Raw genomic sequence first — 23,661 nt, 5'->3', positions numbered from 1 at the left:
TTTTGGGATTTGGGGGCTATGCTCTCATTTTTTTTTCTTGAGTTTGGCTGAAAGACTGATATCTACATACTGTAAATAGGAAAATATTGAAAATGTATTATTAGGAATCTTCATGAATGATGGTTTAGCATTTTGAAATAGTTCCTGTAATATTTTTAAAGTTTTAAAAATTATTAAAAGATATTGACAAGATCTGCCCTCAAAATCATTTAAACTCATGATAATTTAAACTTTCAGGCAATATTTCAGTATTGAAAGGATCAAGCTTCCCTGACATCTTTCAGTATTCTCTAACACCCTCAATTTGTTTACTTCTTTGTATCAAATAACCATCAAAGCAATTACCAAATCACATAGCCTTGAAGCAACTTAGTGAAGTAATTTAACATCTTTTTGTATCATAGACAGAAGCCAATTTTCATCAGAGCCTAAAATCAATCGTGTCTTTGTAACTGTTCCACTACCATCCTATCGTAGAATAAACTACAGGATACAGATGATCAAGGTGAGTAATTTGTTTTGTGTATACAATATTGACCGCTTCTCTAGACATGTCTGTGTTGTAATTGGCACACCTTGCATCCTGCTATGCTGCACTGCACTCACTTCTACAGAGGTGTTAGTTGACCCTCAAGCATTCAGGAGCTGAATGGAGGGGCATGTTGACCACCTGGAAAGGTGGAGTGCAGTGGCGCAATCTCACCTCACTGCAGTCTCCACTGCCCAGGTTCAAGTGATTCTCCTGCCTCAGCCTCCTCAGTAGCTGGGATTACAGGCATGGGCCACCACACCCAGTTAATTTTGTGTTTTTGATAGAGACGGGGTTTCTCCATGTTGGTCAGGCTGGCCTTGAACTCCCAACCTAAGGTGATCCACCCAGCTCAGCCTCCCAAAGTGCTGGGATTGTGCCCGGCTCTGTGTCCATTTTTTAACAAGCTGATGCACAGGAAACTTTGCTGAAGGGAACAAGTTATTAAGCTTGTTTTTGGAACAAGGATTCATTCCAAATGACTTTGAGGAGCATGAAATAACTGATAATGGTAACTGGGTAATGAAATTGGAAATGACTTCAGGAGAAAAATTACTGTAGATACAAACACCCCAGATATGGACACCCAAAATTATGTGGCAACTTTATGTGGTTGTATGCCTTCATGAGCTAAAAAACAAAACAAAAAAAGGATTGCCATGAGGCACTTAGCAGCTGAAAAATAGGTCTCTCCTGAAAAATCTTAAGACATTATTCAGCTGACAATACCTATTCTTGTTCATCGCACCAACTGGATTGCCACCTGCTCCCAGGATATCAACACAAGGCTATTATTTTACACTAGTAGAGAAGAAAATTCCCCAAATGGCAAACCTGAGATTCATCGTGAATTTTCCTCTTCTCCTTCACCACACCTTCTGTCCATCAATTCATTGTCATTTCTTGTGATTTCTCCTTCCTAAATGTCTCTCAGATCCATTCTCACCATTCCTTCCTGGACCAGTGGACTCAGATATTAGCCTACTCTGGCACTACTCTGACAAACCTCCCAACCCCTATCTTTCCCTCTTCCATTGTTTTCTCCAAATTATGCTTAGCAAGATTGTTCAAAGATTTAAATGTATTCTTAATCAAAATCATCCACAGGCCTCTTATTACTCTTAGAATAAGAACCAAAGTGATTATCAGGCCTAATAAATACATAGGATCTTCTAGTCGTTCTAACTATTCATTCAGTTATGCAAAAATATATATCAAGAACCATTGTTGAAATAATAAGTACTTTTCAAGGGAGGTCTCAAATGTCTTCACTAATGATAATACACAAGTAAACGTTCCCTTTACATACCCTCATAATATCCCATACCTCTTCACTGCTGCTTTCTCCCACTCGTACTTATGTTATTAGTAACAGTATTATAATCTAGCATTTGATCAATAGAGAAGAAACAAAATTGTAAAATCTGGTTGCAAAGTCTTAGGGAGAGAATGTATGTTTTGTTTAGAAATACACTACTGGGCAAGTTTGGCTAAAAGAGAAGCTTATATGGAAACAGCATGATGGGGCTAAGGTAAGACAAGTGACAGGTGAACTACTCCATATACAATTACGGGAGAGATTTAAGAGTAGAAAGAGGGCTAAGTCCAGTGAGACGATATCAGGAGCTGGGAGGTCCAAGCCCCACTTCCCAGGTGACAGGTGAGGAGTCTAGTGAACTGTAGAGGAGCTTTGATTACAGAAACTTTTAGTGCCGGAGGGTGGTAAAGTAACTTTTTATGAAAAGAAAAAAAAAAGAATTGTTTTTGTTTATGTGCTGTGGTATACTTCAGAGTACCTGCTCCTTCCCCTCTTGCCAACTTAAACCTTCAATAAATTCTGGCTTTTTTTTTTTTTTTGAGACAGAGTTTCACTCTTGTTACCCAGGCTGGAGTGCAATGGCGCGATCTTTAGAGAATCTTGTCTAATTGATATTTGCAGAATAAAGGGTTGCTTAGCAATAAAATGGTCAGTCTCAAGGCAATACAGAGAGCTGAGAAAGAATGATGACATGAAAAAAGCAGCTCCCAGGTGAAGGACTCAACATCATGTTTAAGACAATTTGATTTTCTATCAACTTAAAGTAAGCTTTGTAGGGGAAATTGAGAAACTGATACCCAACCACATCTGTTTAATGCTTGTTTTTCTGTATAGACTCTGTACTTCCCGAGGTCAGGGACCATGACTATACACACGAAGCCTGCGATTATTATTTTATTTATTTATTTGGGACAGAGTCTCACTTTGTTGCCCAGGCTGGAGTGCAGTGGTGTGATCTTGCCTCACTGCAACCTCTGCCTCTTGGGTTCAAGTGATTCTCCTGCCTCAACTCCTGAGTTGCTGGAATTACCACGCTTAGCTAATTTTTTGTATTTTTAGTAGAGATAAGGTTTCGCCATGTTGGCCAGTCTGGTCTCGAACTCCTGACCTCAGCTGATCTGCCCATCTCAGCCTACAAAGTACCAGGATTACAGGCATGAGCCACTGCACCTAGCCTCCTACATACTGATCTTGGGAAATACTTCTTGAGTACCGAATAGGCATTGCATTATAAACTCTAGATATCACAGAATACCTAATAATTCAGAGATTAGGCCTTATAAACTGGTTATATTCTGTGTGTCCACCTATTATTTAAGAAATACAGCTTTCTAATTTCTTTTCTCAAACATATGTGTGCCAATCAGCATGGAGAGAAAGCATTGAGGGATAGGAACACGGGAGGAAAAGTAAGAACATTATGTTACTTTAAAAGTATTTTCAATTTGGAGTTACAAACTGCAGCTTAGACAGCAGGGACAAACCAGTCCAGTGGTTTTGAAGCCATTATGTAGAAAGGAAAATATTTCAAATCAAAATCTACTTGTTCTGTCCTAATACAAATGACATCACTAATGTTCATGTGCAGAACAAAGTGGACAATGGCAGAGGGTGCAGATCTCATTAATTCTACATATTTAATTGCCTTGTTATCTTTCTACGTCAGTTTCTGTATAAGATCATGGGTTTTTAAAAGATATTTATGTGTACAGCTAACCATAGCTAAGGCAACTCTAATAAAGCAAACTTCTGAAAAGTAGGAATCTCTTTCCATGATGCAAAAGTGATATTAAAAAAAAAGTGCAATTTTTTTAAAAAGTGCAATTTTTTTGGTCCCCCTTGTGCTACTATTTTCAAGATACAAATTCCTAGACCTTAAAGATTGAATCATTTTAATACAATGCAAATGAGCACACTCTTCCCTGTTGTGCATATAATATGTGTGTGTGTTTTGAAAGTGTATGTGAGTGGCATTTCAGTGTCCGCCCTTCCTGTTATAGAGTAATTCTCTGTTAATTGTTAGAATTAGTGGCATGCAATTTCCTGCCTCCACCTACGCTTTTAATCTGGAGCTGATAAAGAGAAGATGACGATGTAGTTCAAGCTGATTTGTGATGCCCGTTTGTGGGATTCAACAAAGTAAAACCTCTAGCAGTGGATGCGGTATACAGTAGTGCTATTCTGGCTAGATCGTTTTCCTACCAGACTTCAGGATCCTCAATGATTCTTGCCTATTTTCCAGGACTGACCCTTTATTTTTAAGCTTGAACTATAAACCCCCATATCTATCTAGAAATTCCATTTTTGTGTAAGAAAAATGTGTTTTTGTCAGTTTAAACAAGTGTGGTAGTTTTTTGTTGTCATTTTGTTTCAGAAAGAACCATAGTGACTCTTCGTATTCACATCATTGGGTGGTTCCCTCTGTATTGAGTCTCCCCTGTCTGTTAGCTGCTTTGGCCAATGGGACAATAGCAAGCAAGATGGAAGTAGAGGGTGTGAAAAGGCTTATTTATTGTGACCGAGACTCTTGCTCTCTGTAAGACCTAGGATGGCTGATCTTGAGAATTTGAGTTCACATGAAAAAGAGATCAGGCATCTTACCAGTTTTTGAGGCCATTATAAACCACTGGACATCAACTAATCTTTCAAGTGACCACAGAAATTAGCTAAGACAGCCCAGACTAGAATAACCACCAACTGTCCTACATAATCAGAAAAAAATAATAAACATTTGTTGTTTTAGGCTATGAAGTTTTGGACTGATTTGTCATATAGCAAAAGGTAATTGATACACCAAGAATTAATTTATATGCCCAAAGCGAACACGTTTCTAATTCATTCATCCAACTCCAAATTCGGGATCTCTGGATGATATCCATTTCTTCTTAGTTTCATCTCTCAGATGCTGAAGTCTCTAAATCAGAAAAGCCTAGAGAAAATACAAAGAAAAACTATTCTGCCTTTCTTGTTGTCTCTTTCTTTTTAAAAAAATGGTCATTACATGTAATTCTGAAAAGAACCACCTTCAACACCATCTCTTCGTATTCAAAGCAGCGTTTTCTGGCTATGGTAGAAATAGAATGATATATTGGCCACTGGTTCACATGATACATCACGTTTTCCAACAAAGCACCCAAAATTTGAAAGACATTACTGTCAATGTGACCCTATATCTGAATATCCAATGTACAATCCATAGCTCTCTATGGCCTGTGCTTCTAGGCCACAAGGTATAGAATACCAGTAAATATTACAGGCATTGGACTACTGCACTGGATTTAATAATGTCTCCCATATCTGTGTCCACACAGCACATGTAAATGTGACTTTATTTGAAATAGGGTACTTGTAATGTGATCAAGTTAAGATGAAGTCATACTGCATTATGGCAGGCCCCAAATCTTAGAGGACTGTTGTCTTTTTAAGAAGAGATATATTTGGCCACAGAGATACACAGTGAGAACCCCATGTGACAATAAAGGCAGTGATTGCAGTGATGCAGCAAAAAGCAAGGAAACGCCAAGGACTGCCAGCAACCACCAGAAGCTGGGAGACAGCCATGCAGCAGACTCTTCCATGGAACCTCCAGAAGGGATGCATCTTGCTGACAACTTGACTTCTCACTTCTGGCCTCCAGAACTATGATAATAAATTTCTCTTGTCACAAACCTCCTCATCTGTGATCATTTGTTGTGACAGTCGAAGAAAACAAATAGACGTATCATTTTAATTTTTTTACTTTGAAGTAAGTTGCTTGGTCAGTGATGTTAATGGAGGATTCCAAGATAGTAATGGCAAGTTAAATAAATTAAAAGTACTTCAACCAGACAGTTTGACAGCAGGAAATAAAAAACATTCAATTATCCTGTGTTCTACTGGGCTAATAATGATGTATGCTCTGGGTGGAAATTTGTTTTGCCATCTGATCTCCAGTGTAACAGCAATGACCTTCCTCAAAGTGTCCTGGGCTTCTCTTTCATTCAGGGAACTCTGATGATTCTATAATCTCCTTCAGATACAAGAGTGGAATAAAGGTCAACGAATCTGCTGGTTATGTGACTGAGGTTCTACAAATCAAGGAAAATGTCGACGGGTTGCCTATCAACTACTTCTATTCCCTTAAAAAACAGGATTAGTTCAACTACTGCCAGTGAAATTTTATTGGAGATCAGATCATGACATCCGTCTGATGCCTTTGAGGGTAACCACAGCAACCTTACTTGAGACATTGAGAGCTGATACCTGGTCTTGCCACCTTAGATTTCCTCTCATCCCAGCCAAAATCACAGAACTTACACCATTTGCAGCCATTGATGGTTTGCCTGAGAAAAATTCAGCTCTGTGTACCCATCCAAATCTCATCTCAAATTGTAATCCCTATGAGTGAGGGAGGGACCTGGTGGGAGGTGACTGGATCATGGGGGCAGTTTCCCCGGTGTTGTTCTCATGATGGTGAGGGAGACCTCCTGAGAGCTGATGGTTTTAAAGTGTGGCACTTATCACATTCTTCTCCTGACACCATGTGAGACATGCCTTGCTTCCCCTTCCACTTCCACCACAGTTATGTTTCCTGAGGCCTTTCAACCATCTGAACTGTGAGTCAGTTAAACCTTTTTTTCGTCGTAAATTAACCAGTCTCCAGTAGTTCTCTATAGCAGTGTAAAAACAAAATACAGCCACATTCCAGGCATAGAGAGAACAGTAATGAAGTGCTAATATGATTTCCATATTAAACACTTCAGTAAGGCATGTGAGTTGTAACTATAGCCCAGTGGATTGTATTCTTGTTGCTGGCTAGAATTACCCAGGGAGCTTTTTAAAAGTATATATGCTTAGGCCTCATTCTAAACCAATTAAATCAGAATGTCTGAAGGGAGAGCCCAGGTGTTTATAGAGATTTAAGTATCTTTGAATCATTCTAATATACAACCAGGATTGTTATTTTTCCCCTAAACATGGAATTAACCTGTCACTGTCTCTGAAAATCAACTTCTTTGTGGAATACTGATATTTCCTGGTATGTGATTGCCTGTGGGTGCCTGTTGAGGACTTAATACGAGGGTCACGAATATCCCATGTGCTCTTTCCTCTTCTTTACTCAGTCACCACGTTTAATCCCAGGTCGGTCCTCTGTTTCCACACTCACATCTACATCTGACTCTACACATAAGCATCCACCTCCCATTACCCTCAACTTCTGAATCCATTTGATTGTGCATGCCCTTGCAAACGATTTCTCCAGTATCAGCAAAAACTTGTACATTTTCAACTTCTCTGCAAATTCTCTTTACTTTCTTTCTTTAAAAGGAGCTCAAATCTTTCCTTAGGAAACCGCATTTCCTGTAGTCTGAATATTGAATAGTGTCTCTTTTCCCCTCATACTCCGTATTCCACTAGGCCTAAAAGTGAGGTTGGTTCGCTCCTTGATACTCATGGCTGCTTCTAGATATGTTTTTCCTCCCTCTTTCCTGAATCACTTCCTCCAATTTTGAATCTTACGTGATTAGATGAGTACAATCCACCAACTGTTTTTCCTGTTTTTTGCCACAGGCCATTTACAAACCTTGCCTCCATTTCTTAAATATTTTAACTTCTGGATTACCATCGGATTCCCCAACAAAATTCCTGTTTAAATCTCGGTGATCTAAGTATGCAGTAGATAAGCCTTCCAACTCTGTGACTGCGTAATTTTCAGATCTCCGCTCCTAAATTGACCTTATCTTCCACCATTCCTCATACACTCGTTCTTATAAGCAGATCTTAGAAATTTCCAATATTAGCAAATGAAAAAAGTCTTCAGAATCTCATTTCTGTTTAAAGTTACTTTTCTAAAAAGGATAAAATCATAACTTTCAAAGATATATGAAAAAAACGTGTTAAATAATTTATTTTACTCCTGTGCTACAAGGAAGCCAGGCAGATGTTATAACTGGTTCAAAGGCAAAGTCAAAACAAAACACGTATGTGCAGTAAAGGAATGCTGAGATGAATTTGCAAATAGAAAAAGTAAAAACTTTTTCCATAGAAGAGAGGAAATCAACCAAATCACTATCAAACAAGACTTAATATACATGTCTCTCAGGTGCACACAACTTTTACAAAGAGTTACAAAATAGCTTAATGACAATGAACAGGACCTTAATCAGATAACCTGTAAGGGCATGTTATAGATGGTGCAAAGTTTTCCACTGAGACACGAGAAGCTTTTCTGTAGTTTTACATGGATTCCACACTGTGATTGATCCTCAAGCTTTCTAGCTTTCTTGATCTAGAAACATGTACACAGTAACTCATTTACCACCCGCACCCCAACCTCACAGCTGCTGTATATTCACCATCCCTCATGACCCTTGTAACATCTGTTCCTTCTTTTCCATGCTTAAATATTTACATTTAATCATTTTAATAACCCTCTTATATGTATCTTTAAATTTCTTGTCAATTCCCTCTTTATTATACTCAACTGAAAATCCTTAGTAACACTAGTTAAATTCAGCTGTCCATCTGTGACTACACTATGTGCTGACAGATACATGCAGATACAGAGGGATTTTCTGCTCATTGTTCATTCATATACTCTCCCATATTTTCCAGCCTCTTTGTAGTTTATTCAGGACAAGGGACTAGTTTTGTCATTGGTCTGTGACCATGTATTATTTCCTAGATGAAGCATTTAAAATCCTGTGCATAAGCCTCAGTACTCTCTTTCCCAGCCTCAATTAGAAAGAGGCTTCATCAGCCCAGGTCCCTGAATGACCATGTGGAGCAGAGCACATAAACAACCCCACCACCACCACATCCAATACCACCAACCTAAAGACATATAAAATGAGTGAGAAATCAACTTGGTTGCTTAAGGCTAGTGAGAACAAAGTGTTATTACTGCTGCAGAGACTAGTTTATCTTATGTGAAATGTGTCCACCTGGTTCACTTTAAATTTGTAGTCCCAAATTTCAAGTATTCCTTTAATGTTCCTAGAAATGATATTACAATTCTTTAGTCTTTTTACTTCCTATTCTCCTAAAGGATCATATCAGAGTCTGTTCTCAATGCTCTAGTGCTTTCTCCCACATCCTCAGTCCCAACTGATGACCTTGCATCTCATTTAACTGAAAGACACCCACAACATATAACTTTCAAAGTATCTCAGTTGCATATCTATTATGATATATATTTGAATACTCTGCCCGTTTTTCTTTTGCAATGGATAAACTATATCTTCTCCCAATTCAGACCATGCCTTTATTTTTATATTTAATTTTTTTTTTTTACTTCTACTCAAGAACATTTTTCCAGTGGTATTTTTACTCCCTATTTAGCTATTCCCATTAGCAAATAAAATATGCTATTTATAAAGGTGGGAGAACACCTTTATATTGACAAATAAACCTTCCCAACTTAATTACTTATTTAGTTAATATCTAATTTTTCTACACTCTCTGACAGCAAAACTCTTTGAAAAAGTTAGTCATACTTCCTGTTCTTAATTCTTCTCCTTCCGTTTTCTGTTCAACCTATTCTTCTTCTGCTCCCACCACCACATTGAAATAGCTCTTGTCATGACAGCCTTGATAAATGGAAAGTCAGCATGCATCCCTTATCTTGATCTGTCAGTAAACAGCATTTGACAGTTTTCTCCTTCATCACTTCTCTGAGGCAGCACACTAATCTTTCTCCTATCTCACTGACCACTCCTTCTAGGACACCTTTATTCCCAGTGAAAAAAAATCTTTGTACTTAATTCTAGTATAAAACATGTTACAAATAACACAGAAGTGTGTGAATTGGGTAATGTTCTTCCCTCTGAAACCCTTATTATTCAGAGTTGGCATGAAAAGAAAAGTTGGAATGAAGGAAAAAATCTTTCAAAAGAGGGAAAATGCTGTATGCAGAAATGAGGGATGTTAGATAAACGTGCAATATATTCTAAGAGAACATAGAATTCCTATGATTACAAAAAATTAAATACATGTTTGGAAATACTAAATATTATTTTATTGATACAGTAATATGGTACTACTTTAGTGCTTAAAATGATGATGTAGAGGTATTTCTAATAACTACAATTTAATGTAGAGATAAATGCTATTCTAGTAAATGAAAGTAAATATAATACAGTATGAAAATATGGGAGAAACTTTTTGCAAGCTACCCATTTGACAAAGGGCTAATATCCAGAATCTACAAGGAACTTAAACAAATTTACAAGAAAAAAACAACCCCATCAAAAAGTGGGCAGCAGATATGAACAGGCACTTCTCAAAAGAAGACATTTATGTGGCCAAAAAACATATGGAAAAAAGCTCATTCATCATCACTGGTCATTAGAGAAATGCAGATCAAAACCACAATGAGATACCATCTCATGCCAGTTAGAATGGCGATTATTAAAAAGTCAGGAAACAACAGATGCTGGAGAGGATGTGGAGAAACAGGAACGTTTTTACACTATTGATAGGAGTGTGAATTAGTTCAACCATTGTAGAAGACAGTGTGGTGATTCCTCAAGGATCTAGAACCAGAAATACCATTTGACCCAGCAATCCCATTACTGAGTATATACCCAAAGGATTATAAATCGTTCTATTATAAAGACACATGTGCATGTATGTTTATTGCAGCACTGTTCACAATAGCAAAGACTTGGAACCACCCCAAATGCCCATCAATGATAGACTGGATAAAGAAAATGTGGCACATACACACCATGGAATACTATGCAGCCATAAAGAAGAATGAGTTTTTGTCCTTTGCAGGGACATGGATGACGGTAGAAACTATCATTCTGAGCAAACTAACACAGGAACAGAAAACTGAACACTGCATGTTCTCACTCATAAGTGGGAGTTGAACAATGAGAACACTTGGACACAGGGAGGGAAACATCACACACCAGGGCTTGTTGGAGGATCAGGGACAAGGGGAAGGAGAGCATTTGGACAAATACCTAGTGCATGCAGAGCTTAAAACCTAGATAACGGGTTGATAGGTGCAGCAAACTACCATTGCACATGTATACCTATGTAACAAACCTGTACATTCTGTACATGTATCCCAGAACTTAAAGTAAAAAAAAAAAAAAAAAGAAAAAAAAATCTGCTTGATTTCTCTTTCTTGCAGAGTTACAGGAACTAGCAATAAAGCTGGTTTGTGTATAATTGTTAGAGCATAGTGTTCAAAAAAGTAAAATCATGACTCATACAAACAAAATGAACAAAGATTGTGTTGAACTAATTCATTAATGAAGGAAACAGTAGGATTTTAATAACTAATTCAAAGAGCATCTGCAAAACTAGAAAATTTATCAAAAAATGCAATGCCTGTGTTAGATATAAAACTAGTTATTGTCTAACATGTTCATAAATCTTAAGGACAATTTATTCTACTGTACAGAAATTATTTACATTTCACAAAAAATACACTATTTTTAAAACTTGACAATTGAATCCTGGGAGCCTAATATAAACTAAGAGCCTTTGCCTATATAACATGCCCCCATGTGACATTCAAAGGATATGCTGCCTAGCTTTTTGACTTTTTTCTAAGTGTATCAAATTTTTGAACATATTCAAAGTTGAAAAAAATGCACCATTTTAGTTAGAGATGAGTGATTAAAGACAGTGAGATTAATTTTTTTTCCATCCAATTTCCAGGAATCCTTGAATTCAATCCACAGTTGAACTCCAGAACAATAACTATTTCATGAGGCTGTTATGCAGGAAAGGGATTATTCAGCGGGTCTAAATTGCTCAGATTCTGCATGTTTCCAAGGAAGAACAGTCTTTAGGAATAGCCCCTGGCCAGCTTCTGGTAGATGAGCACTGAGTCCTTGGAATATTTTGCTTGGTAAGATATTTTATATGTGTGTGGCCTTGGGCCACTTTGTACCTGATGAATTAGATTTTGCAAACCGATATGTTTTATAGTGAATTCCTGGGTTTTGTTTTGGTGTGTTAGAGTGTTAGTAGTTGAATGCAGATGGTGCATTCCTACATGACTGACCCGAGTAAAACTCTAGATGTCGAGGCTCAGGTGGGATTCCCTACTTGGCAACACGTTGCGTGATACAGTCACACATCACTAATGGAAGATTGAAACATCTGTATGACTTAACTGGGAAATGACTTTTAGAAACTTGTACTTTGTTTCTTCTGGACATTGCCCCATGTACCTTTCCCTTTGCTGATTTTAATCTATTTGTTCCTATAGATTATGGTTCCGTAATAAACCATATATGGTTGCGTAATAAGCCCATTATGGTTCCTTAATAAATCATAACCATGAGTATAATAGCATCTGAATTTTGTAAGTCCTAGCAAATCACTGAGTCTAAATATAGTCTTTGGGACCCCTGAAACAGTTGTAGTGAGTAACCAAAGTGTTTGGGCAAATAAGAGACTTTATTGACTCATTTCCAGACCATAGAAAATGTCAATTATAAGACAACTCCTCTCTAGCACACCTTGACATAATTGATTGGATTTAAGATGGAACCCCAGACATCTTCCCCACACTCATCCCCAAACTGAGAATCATGGCTCTGTGATCTGACTTGAGACCATCAAGGCAAGTTCTACTGTTCTTTATTCTTGTTTTTCGCAGTCACTACTTGTTACTTACGTACTATAATTGTGTAATAGAGTTCTAAACCTGATGTGACTTTTTTGCACATTAGTGACTCTTTAGTATCAGATAAATAATCTGGCTATCATTTGCTCAGTTTGGCTAAAATATACAGTTAAACATACCATTGGATTTGTACTCAACTTTTTTTGAATGTCACCCATCTTCCTTTAATCCAAGTTCTTTGTAAAAACTCACTTGGTTTCCTGAATAGGTGACTTCAACACTAAGTGTCTTTTCAGATGATACAAAAAATAAATAGGTCAGAAATATGAACACTGATTCAAACTGTGCCCCAAAAGAGAGTTTCTTCTCTCCACAGAAACAACTGGGTACCTTTCATATGAACTAGATTTGTAACCAAACTTTCAGAGAAACGGACCTTTATATAAAGAGCCAGGGAACATAGAAAGCAGAATGAGAGGTGAATGTTCAGACTTTAAAGTAAAGCCAAACTCATTAGGTACAACCGAAAGTAGTCTTTGTTAGTTTTACATGCGGATCCCTACATTATACATTTCAGTGACTGACTCCGGACTGTTCTTCATACGTGATAGCAAAACGTTGAAACAGTATTTCAAAATCTCACAGGAATAATTTTACCAAGAATAAATAATTGAATTGCTTCTAAACACTGCTATTCGATTTGTGGGGGAAAAATTTATTTTACCTACTTCTACAAACTGGGGAGTACTGTGTAATTTTATTGAACTGATGCCTGCTTTAGAGATGGTCCCTATTCTAATGGAGACTCATTTTGCTCACCAAACCTCAAATAATTTAAGGTATTTGTATAATTTGATTCAAGAAGATAAAAACTTAAAGTGTAAGTTCAAAATTTTAACCACCGAAGAGGAATTCTGGACTCTTCTGCTCCAAGGGTCTTCGTTTCACAAATTACAAAACACAAAAACATGAAGAGAATTCTACATGCTATGATTTAAGAAATAGCAGGAGGGTTGCACAATGTAATTAAGGCCATAGAGCTTCATGCTTGAAAGAATTTTTTTGTAATAGAACAGGTCAGAATTCAATCATTTTACATATGACGTAAACCATTCAAAGTAGAATATTAACAATTTTAGAAAAAGAATGTTGTACTTAAAACCTTATAGGCTTGTCTGGAATGTTTAAGATCGCTAAAAATGTCTGTGAAACAAACAGTGAAATTATGCAATTCATCATTAGGCTTATGCCCTATACATGGGTAGTCAGATTCTTCATATCAAAATTCTCTTCGCTTAATTTATTTTGATATCTTGGCGTCTGAATTACAAACAAACCGCAGAATCTGTTCACATCTTAGTATTAGTCTGTTTCACTGCTCAAATGTTTGATCTCCAAGTTTTTAAATTCAGTGCATATCTGCTAATTCATGAAATGATCTAATAAATGTTCTCAAAACAAAAGAAAAAAGAAAAGTAAAGGAAAATCGGACATGACAGTTACCACCAGAAACTCTACATTCGACCATAGCCCGTTAAACACTAGTGCAGATCTGGATAGATTATATCCGCAGGTGATAACGATTTCCCCTCCTTGCTAGGCTAAAGGATAACCAAAAAGCAGAGTGAGAACTAAAACCAGTATATTTTTCTATGCCTCTGCTCAGAAATTCTAACTCAGAGACACTTTACTGTTCTGTACTAAATAATTCTAGCACATAGAATGCTTTCCTTTTTGTGTGTCAAGCAATAATGGTCTTAGGCAAAAATTACTTATATGTTTGCTCCAGGAAATGTTACTTTTCAAAGGTAAGATTGTGAACCAGCCTAAGCAATTTTCTTATCAAAATTAGCAGCCTGCACATCTAACTCAAAAGACACTTACCTTTCTGCACCCAGCAAACAATACAAAATTTCATATCATAAACTTTACCTAATCCAAATAATTTCCTGCCTTGAAAGACTACCTCATGTCATCCAGTCCAGGCCTTAAAATCTGACTTCTCCTTTCTGAAACACGACTTAAGTGCTGTCAAAGCAGTATCTGTAGTAAGTTTGATAAATAAAATTGCTTGCTAAACATCAATATTTACTTTTCTGGCAGCTATTTGGGGAAGTCAGAAGTAATTCATTTTCCCCGTCTTAATCTCCTGATATGTGTTAGGATCTCCTAATATATGTAAGAATCTCTTCTTTCCTTTAGCATAGCTTTAAATAATATGCACAAATTTTTGTTTCTTAATTTACTAAATTCAGTGCCTTTTGAATCCTCATTAATAAAGATATGGAGAATATCTACTTAATAAAGTTATTAATGCATATATTTTTCCTATTCACCTTTTCTATTTTTTAAATTTTAAATTTAAATTTGTCAACATATATAGCATTTGTCTTCCTGCAGTAGTTTAATTTTGGTTTTAGAAATAAATCCTTATTGCCATGAGTAAAAGCACTCTACTATGATGTTTCTAATCAGCATCTGGTTGGCTGGATTTTTCAAACATAGAATAAGTATGTGAATTTTTTTTTTTACCTCTGTGCCTAAATCCTTCTTTGAGTCTCACTGGTTTTATAACATGTAAGAAAATGTCTGCTACTGGCTTTAGATTTGAATGGCAGCTTCTAGAATAGACATTCTTGCATTGCTCTTTATTTTCCTCAGAACTCTGTGTGAATTGCTCTATCACATTCTGGCACTGGATGTGTCAGTGAAAAAAGTTTGAAAGTCTGAGCCTGGCCTGATGATATTTTTAATCTTTATTTGTTAGAAGCATGATATTTCTACTAAAATGTCTCAAGAATCCTTTATCCTTGAAGTTTAGTAACTTCACTAGCATATGTCTGGGTATTTCTGTATCAATTTTTTTTTCTGTGAAACAGTGCATACCATTTCAATCAGCCATATTTCTTTCTTTTAGAAAAACATTATATTGTCTAATGGATACATTTTCCGTTCTATTTTTATAATTTTATTTTTTTCTCTTCTCTACTTTAAAGAGTAAATTATTATTATACACAACATCTTTTGTTATGTATTTTTTCTTTCTTATAAAGTCAATTTCTTTACACTTTTTCCCTGAATTCAAAATAATTTTCTTAGACTTTTCTCTAAGTCACTAATTTAGTCTTTGAGCCTGTCTTTTCTTTTCTGTTCCACTAATTATTATTTGTAATTTATTTTGGTTCTCAGTTGACATCCTTCTACTGCAGTTTCACTTTATAATTATTTCGTTTTCACAACTCATTTTTTTTCACAAAGTTTATCTCAGGGAATAATGTTTTCTTTAAAGTTCTTTCTTACAATGAGCCCTTTCAGATCATTCTTATTTGCTTCCTCTCTTGTTTTCTTCTAGATTATTTGATCATGCTTCAGGCTGTATTCTCTTCATCTTCCCCACCATCTCTTCCTTATTCTTATTCGTCAGTGACCACATACTAGACTTCATTGTAGCTCTTTTCCTCCCGGACATATTCTTTCTGCTTTTTCCTCACCTTCCTCACCTTCACTCCATGCTTCCTGTTTCTGTCTCACTCCAATTCATGTTTGTATAGTGGCCATTTCATGTATTTTCTTCTTGCTCCTATTTAATGTGGGAAAGTTTATTGGGACTTTCTCTTTGCTCTGATAGTGGGTAAATTATTTCTAAATGTTTTCCCACCTAATCTGTGATTTATTTTGTTTGCACAAAATAATTAAGAGCTATTAATCCTACAGCCTGACGACATCAGACGAAAGTGAAATTAATTGAGCCTCTGTGCTAAAAGAGAAAATAATAATTATTATGCTTTCACATCTGTCCAGGTTTACTCTACCAACTCAAGTTTGTCTTCTTCCCATGAGACTGAGGAGGTCCCTTGGATAAAAAAGCAAATTATCAATGACATAATAATTTACCAGTGATAGGTCAAATATGACAAGGACCAATAACTGACAATTGGAATTAGCTACACAGAGGTCATTGTTAATCCTGATAGAGAAACTTCAGTGTGTACCCTTTCTTCTTTGAAACATTCATTCTCTTGACTTAATGAACAGTAAAAATATCTCAGTTTGATTTACTGCTGTGACCACCACTTGTCTTTTTAAAAATTTTTTTCTTTGCTGGTTCTTCCTCATCTCCCTCATCTTTTAAACCTGGGCTCCATAGGACCTGTCCTCATGTGTCTTCTCTTCTCTGGAGATGCACATTCAATTGTGTGGTCTCATATGACCTTTTGGCTTTAAACGTTATCTACTGTTGATGATTTCTAAATTTATGTTTCTAACTTAGATCTGTCCCTTAAACTTCAGATTTGTATTTAATTGCTTTCTTGATAATTCCAGTTAAATATATAATAGGTACCTACATTTTAAGTTTAAAGCTCCTTACTTCTATTTTTAATAAAGAGTACAGTCACATTGTCAATTGTTTAGGTCGGGAACCTTCTAGTCATCCTTGTTTCCTGGATTTTTCTCATACTTTGTATTAAAATCATCAGCAAATCCTGTTAATCCTTTCTTCAAAGTATATGCAGCGTTTGACCAATTCTTTCATTTCTATGCCCTGGCCAAAGCCACCATCTTCCCTATCTGAGATAATTGTATTAGCCTTCCAACTAATCATTTTGCATTTCATCTTCTTCCTCCAACAATCTATTCTCAATACAAATGCCTGAATCTTCCTATTCAAATATGTATTACCAATGACTTTCCAACTTACAATAAAATTTTAAGTTTTTAATGACCCACGTATCTGGGCTCTTGTTACCTCCCTGTCTTAATCTTCCTACTGTGTCCTCCTTGGTCACTTTGCTTTAGCCAAACTCAGTCTTATTGTTATTTTCTCAAAAATCAAATAGATATGTTTCTTCCTCAGGAACATGACATTTCCTGTTTCCTTTCCTTGGAATAGTCCTCCTTCAGATATCCGAATGACTTGCTGTTCTATTAATACCTCCTTTAGGCTCTCCTTGAATACCATATATGAAACTTCAAATCTTATCTCAGCTCTGCCTCTTACCCCAGCATCTTTATCTCACTTCCTTGATATAGTTCATGTAGCAAATTTACCACCATCTGATAGACCATGTATCTACTTCTTTTACTTGTTGGCTTCTTCTTAATATAAGCGCTGTGTCTGTAGAATTTTGTTTGTTTATTTTGTTTGCCTTTGCATCACCGGTATCTTGTTCATAGTAGGTAATCAATAATTACTTGTTAAAAATTAATGCATGTCTGAAATACATTCAGTCTCACTTCTGTTTCCTCCTCCTACATCTACACTCACCATATCTTCAATCAGAGGAGAAAATTATAAAGATAACCATTACTAGAGAATATTTTCTTTTGTTTTCTTATAGTATGACACACACTTTCAGCTGGAAGTTATTAAGTATAAATACTTCCTGTCCCGTCTTTAGCTTGCTTCCTAGTCTCCTAAACCAAAATGCTCAATTTCTCCCCAAATTTCTAATATATTACATAATTCATTTACTTACTATGTGATTGTCATTGCCCTCTCCCCAGATGCCATCTCTAAAAGAGCAATGGTTTTTGTCTATTTTGCATTCTGCAGTGTCCTGTGTTTGCAGGGCCATGACTGGCACAGTGTAGATACTCAATAAAACTTTGTTGAATGAATCAAGCGAACACTAACCATTTTTTTGGCTATATAGTATCTATGCATCACCTCTGTTGTGTAGCTATTAATCACTTATTTTTAGCTATCTTTACGTTAGCATGGTGAAAATAATAAAGGTAAAAAATATAGAAAAGAGAAAATTGAGTTAGTGTAAATAAGCATGGCTCTTATAATGCTATTTTACTATCAGCATCCAAAAAAATGAAGAGGAAAGCTATCTAAAACCATCCTGAAATATTCCATGGTTATTTTTCAGTGACATTTCCTATAATAAAGCAGATATTGTTGAACTTTAGTTCACAGATATGCAGAGTGCAAAAATATTGCATTTAATTTTGTCTAGAGTTCATTTTAACTGACAAAAACACATTCGTTTGCTGACAAATGAGTATGTGAACTGAATCCTCATAACTGAATCTCTTGTGTGCTCCTAGCAGAGTCAAATTCAAATCAGGCCCCCACCGTTGGCTCTGCATTCTGAGATTCTCCTCTAGAGTTAACTGGGCTCTTCCTGTTGATGAGCAACTCGATTTCTGAGAGAATATACAAATGCACATAGGCTAGTATGCCTTTAATCTTTTTCATTAATAACAATAAGCACTTTCTGTAGATTCTAAAGCATACGGAAGTTTTGACTAAAGAACAGAAAAATATATTGTAACAGTATTAGATGTTAGAATAGACCCAATTAAAAATGTTTTTTAGAGTGCATAGTGGAGGCATCACTGATCCATAACTTGTTTAGACATGTTGATTTACCTTAATCAGTTTTTTTCCTACAAATTTGCAGAAACATGTCAGTCAGTAGCTCTGAAATGAAGAAAACATACATAGCCTCTTAAAAAGGTACATATGTTTTAATGTTTGTAAGCATAGAGTAAGGTTGTAAAGTGGAATATATGGCACATTATACCTTAGAGAGCATTCTTAGGGGTAATTAGAGAACTAAAAACATTTTTTAAAGGAAAGTAAATAACCTTGTCTAGCAATGCATCATATGTCATATTTACAGATTATCTGTTCCATGTAATGTTAAAAATGAAATGCCCTAAATTTTCTAGTGAAATCTACAGAATATTTATTATTTTCATATGTTTATCTTTCTTCAATTTAAGTGTTTGTAGAGAAGCAATACAAAATGTTTATAAATCACTTGCTATTTTTCATTATTAAGAATGAGGGACATGGTAAAAAAACATTATTTTTATTTTAAATAATCAGAACCACTGAAATATTGGATGGAAAATGAATTGTACTGTGGTTGAAAAATATGTCCCTGAGTCAGGAACATCTCTGTTTGATCTTTACAGAAAAAGACGACATTCACATGCACATACACAGCACGGTTATAGTATGTTCCTTAATTAACAAAGGATAGCAATCTTAACAACGATAAGCTGGCTACAATAAGCAGGATCAGTTACAGCTCTCTCAGTATGACAGAAACCTTGAAAGAGGTAGGCAGATGCTGGCAACACTCCATTCATGTGATTATTTTAGCAGGTCTGGAGTTCCACTTTATGAGGGTGCTTCATCAAAATTCTAAAAAATTTATATAAATAAGTCGTCAGCTCTCATTTAAGCTTTTTTTCTCTTTCTCTTTCTCCTTCCTTCCTTCCTTCTCCTTCCTTCCTTCCTTCTCCTTCCTTCCACTTCCTTCCCTCCTTTGTTCCTTCCTTCCCCTTCCTTCCTTCCACTTCCTTCCTTCCTTCTCCTTCCTTCCTTCTCCTTCTTTTCTTTCTCTCTTTCTCTCTTTCTTTCTTCTCGCTCTCCTTCTTTTCCTTTTTCTTTCCTAATGATTTCTTCTGGTTCTGACTCAAATTCAGCAATAACAAGGCATATCCTTTTCTGGAAAGCAGAATCAGTGCCCAGATGTCCCTGACTAACATTGTTGTAGTTTGCTGCACGACGATGATTTAATCTTCTTATATGTGGGGATTTCTAATACTGAATTTAGTACAAAGATCACAAGTCATTCTTCTCTCAATAGCAAATTTTATTTAAAAAATGTTTATAATCTTAGCATCTTGGCTAAGACAACACAAACTCGCTCTTCTCGTGTTCTAAGCAACTCTGTCGTTCAGTTTCAAATCACACTGAATTCCAAGTCTCATATACATGTCAGTGGAGAGCTGTTTATACTAAATAATAATGTTTGCATATGCACAAAAGGAAGTAAAGGAAATAAAATATTCATGGCCATAAGACCTTGGTGATTTTTGTTTTCTTTTTGAACATAGATAGAGGCGAAAATTAATTACCTGGCTATCATTTAGCTGCTTCTGTTCTGAGTGTTCAGTTTACTGGGAATTTACTGTAGTGTTACAGTGTGTATTTGTGTGTGTGTGTGTCTGTGTGGTCTCTTCCTGCAATTATATAACCTATCTGAAATATGGCACACCTTGTGTAAATTATGGATCTTTTATTTATGTTGTAAAATTTCTCCATTTTTTCTGACACAGTGCAAGAAGCAGTATTTCAGAACATCTCCCTCTGGTCCTCCTCCACAAGGCCTTAGGTATCTTTCAGGTAAGAGCCAATGTATTACCTAATACTATGTAACAAGTCACCTTCAAGCTTACAGGCTTAAAACCAAACATATGTATTATCAAACAGAGTTTCTGAGGGTCACAAATGTAGAAATGATTTATCTAGGTCTCTCATGAGGTAATAGTCCTCATGAGATTAGTTGAGGTTGCAATTATCTGAAGGTTTGACTGGAGTTGGAAGATCTGCTCCTAAGGTCACTTAGGTGGCTGTCACCAGAAGGCCTCAGTTCTTCAGCACATGGTCCTCTCACAACATGGCATCTGGCTTCTTCCAGAGCAAGTGATTCAACAGAGAGAGGGAGGAGAGAGAGAGATTGAGAGAGAGAGAGAGAGACCAAGACAGAAGTTACATGACTTTTATGTCACAGAGTGTTACTTATGCAGTGTCCTGTTTGATAGAAATGAGTCATTAGTTCCAGCCCACATGCAAAAAGAAAGCAATTAAGTTTCATCTCTTGAAGGGAGGAGTTTAAAAAAAAAACCCTGGACATATATAAAGCCACAAGAATAGTTTCTTATTCATTATTGCATTCCCGTAGAGAAACTAATGCTCTTTCTATAGTCAATTAAAATTTTTTATCTTAATGCACTTTTATTATATTCATCCAACTAATTCCCAAAAGCTGTACCCATATAACAAATATTAGTCAGCCAATACCTTCAGATAATAAATCATTTAAAAATCTTCATTTATATATTTGTTTTTTGATATAAAAAATAAAATTAAGTCAAATTTGGGTCATATAGATTATCATACACTTTGAATTAGATAGGGTCAACACAAATGCCCACAAAAGTCCAGAGAATTTTTTATTGAATCACTTTTCTATTCAGAGCAGGAATATTTACCTGATTTTAATAGTCTCCAGATTATAAAAATTTCAATAGAAAAAACATAAGGGGAAACAATAAGATTATTATAACATACAGAGAAAATTTAACTTTACATAAATTAAAGGATAATATTCTAGGTGCTAATTTTTATGGAAACTCCTAAAATCTGTGTTAATAAACCTATATATGTATCTTCTAAGTGTGCGTCTGTGTGTGTGTGTCTGTGTTTAACAGATAGGATCTTGCTGTGTTGCCTCTGCTAGCCTTAAACTCCTGGGCTCAAGTGGTCCTGCCTCGGCCTCCTGAGTAGCTAGAACTCACTAAATGTGTTTTTCCAATGCTTAAAGAAACACTGTAGATTTCTTGAGATTGAGAATCCTAAAAGCACACATCCAGTTTTAGAACAAAAGACATCCATTAGCATGGACCCTTTGTTAGAAGAATGTCATGTAGGTGGAACTTTTATCATAGGAAGGCCACTGAGAAGGCTCTGAAAGTGAGATTTTCACCAAAGGCTATTGTACCAGAGTCTGGATCAGAGTCTTAACAAAGATATTCAGATCTGTTTTCATGATAGAATGTACATCAGGGAAATAAAAAGTAACTCATTTCACAACCATAAGAGCTTTATGGGTTATATTTTATATGTATCCTGAAAGACCTGTTGAATAATATCATGACGCTCTCTACTTTCTTTCACTATGCCTTAGGTGGAATATTCTTCCTCAACACCTAGTGTAAATAGATGAACCCTAGGATATCCCAGTACTACCGTTTGTGACTGAGGTTTCTCTGATGCTGGCTCCATCTAACTTTTTATGTAGCTGGAGATGGAATGAAAAAACCAAAACATGTGATTGTTTTTACGTGTGTTTTCTTCTTTAATAAGAAATTTCTATTGCCAAAGATAACATGTTTTTCTCCTTGCTTTTCTGAGATAGTCTAGTCCCGTTACATTTTTTTTTCATACTAAACAAACCACTGGTAGAAGCATGTACTGTGATAGTTCTCTATTTAATTTCCTTAAGGGCCGAAGTTTTTTCGTAATTTTTTAAAATTAAAAACAAATTATTTTGTTACTATAATTGAAGATAAAAGAATACTGGGTTTTGACTCCAGAAGTATGACAAATAAATAGTTCATTCCTATGCAGATGGTATCAATTAAGAAAGAATTGTATAAAATGCAGAGAACAGATACTGTTTTTACTTGAGCCATGTTTTAGACTTTTTTAAGTGTCTTTAAAAATTTGATATATTACATTAGAGAAAGTATATGTGGCTTCAGGACACTGATCTTTCCTATTTAGTAAGATTTCTTTTTCTGCTTCTTTTAATCATTTGATTTTACAGGTAAAATAAGGTTAAGTTTGTGTTTGAAAATCATGATATAACTTAACTTTCATATAGTTAACACAAATGATGCAGGAAAATAAATGTATCACCAGCAAAGTTTTTTGGATGGCCTTAGTTCTTCTTGATTTAAACAAGAATGTACTGACTAAAGGACTGACAGCAGTATGCAGTTCATGGCACACTACATTCTAATATCATTCATACCAACAGAAAACGGAATGCCAGTGCACGCCGTATCCCTTTAAGTGAGGGTCCAATACCAGTTTTCATGGAGGATAATCCACTCTCTCCATTCTACCTTTCGATTTATTTCCTAGTATTAGAATACCCAATGTACTATGCCAGAGTTAAGGACTCTGGTTTATTTTCACTAGTGATAGGAGTAGTTTAAAACATCTGGCATGGCTGGGCACAGTGGCTCACACCTGTAATCCCGACACTTTTTGGGAGGCCGAGGTGGGTGGGTCACAAGGTCTGGAGTTTGAGACCAGCCTGGCCAAGATGGTGAAATGCTGTCTCTACTAAAAAATACAATAACTAGCCGAGCGCAGTGGTGGGTGCCTCTAATCCCTGCTATTCAGAAGGCCGAGGAAGGGGACTCACTTGACCTGGGAGGCGGAGGTTGCAGTGAGCTGAGATTGCGTCACTGCACTCCAGGCTGGGTGATAAAACACTCCATCTCAAACAACAACAACAGAATCTGGCATATATGTAGCTTTATCTTTTCACTTTCTTCTCTTTGTGATTGTGAAACAATAATGTGATTTAAGCTCACCTTGAAGTTCATTTTTTTTCTCTGATCAAGTAGTGGAATCGGAAAACTGAATTATAGCTATAATACCTGACTGACTTGCTCTCCCTCTTGGATTTTATCTTTCCATGTTTG

The 23,661-nt window shown here is 36.0% G+C and overlaps 1 long non-coding RNA gene across 1 annotated transcript; it reads left to right on the top strand.

The window, feature by feature from the left end:
* The first annotated feature begins 411 nt into the window (after positions 1–411).
* LOC135272170 (uncharacterized) lies at positions 412–22,262 on the top strand. The gene is made up of 3 exons (XR_010340261.1): positions 412–505; positions 20,500–20,566; positions 22,131–22,262. It is a non-coding gene; the product is annotated as an uncharacterized LOC135272170 (long non-coding RNA).
* Positions 22,263–23,661: the final 1,399 nt, after the last annotated feature.

This window comes from Aotus nancymaae, unplaced genomic scaffold, assembly GCF_030222135.1.
Source record: "Aotus nancymaae isolate 86718 unplaced genomic scaffold, 86718_ANA_hifiasm-v0.15.2.pri h1tg000108l, whole genome shotgun sequence".
Classification (NCBI taxonomy): Eukaryota; Metazoa; Chordata; class Mammalia; order Primates; family Aotidae; genus Aotus; species Aotus nancymaae.
The sequence above is the reverse complement of the archived record's forward strand: the minus strand, read 5'-3'. Positions and strand labels throughout refer to the sequence as shown.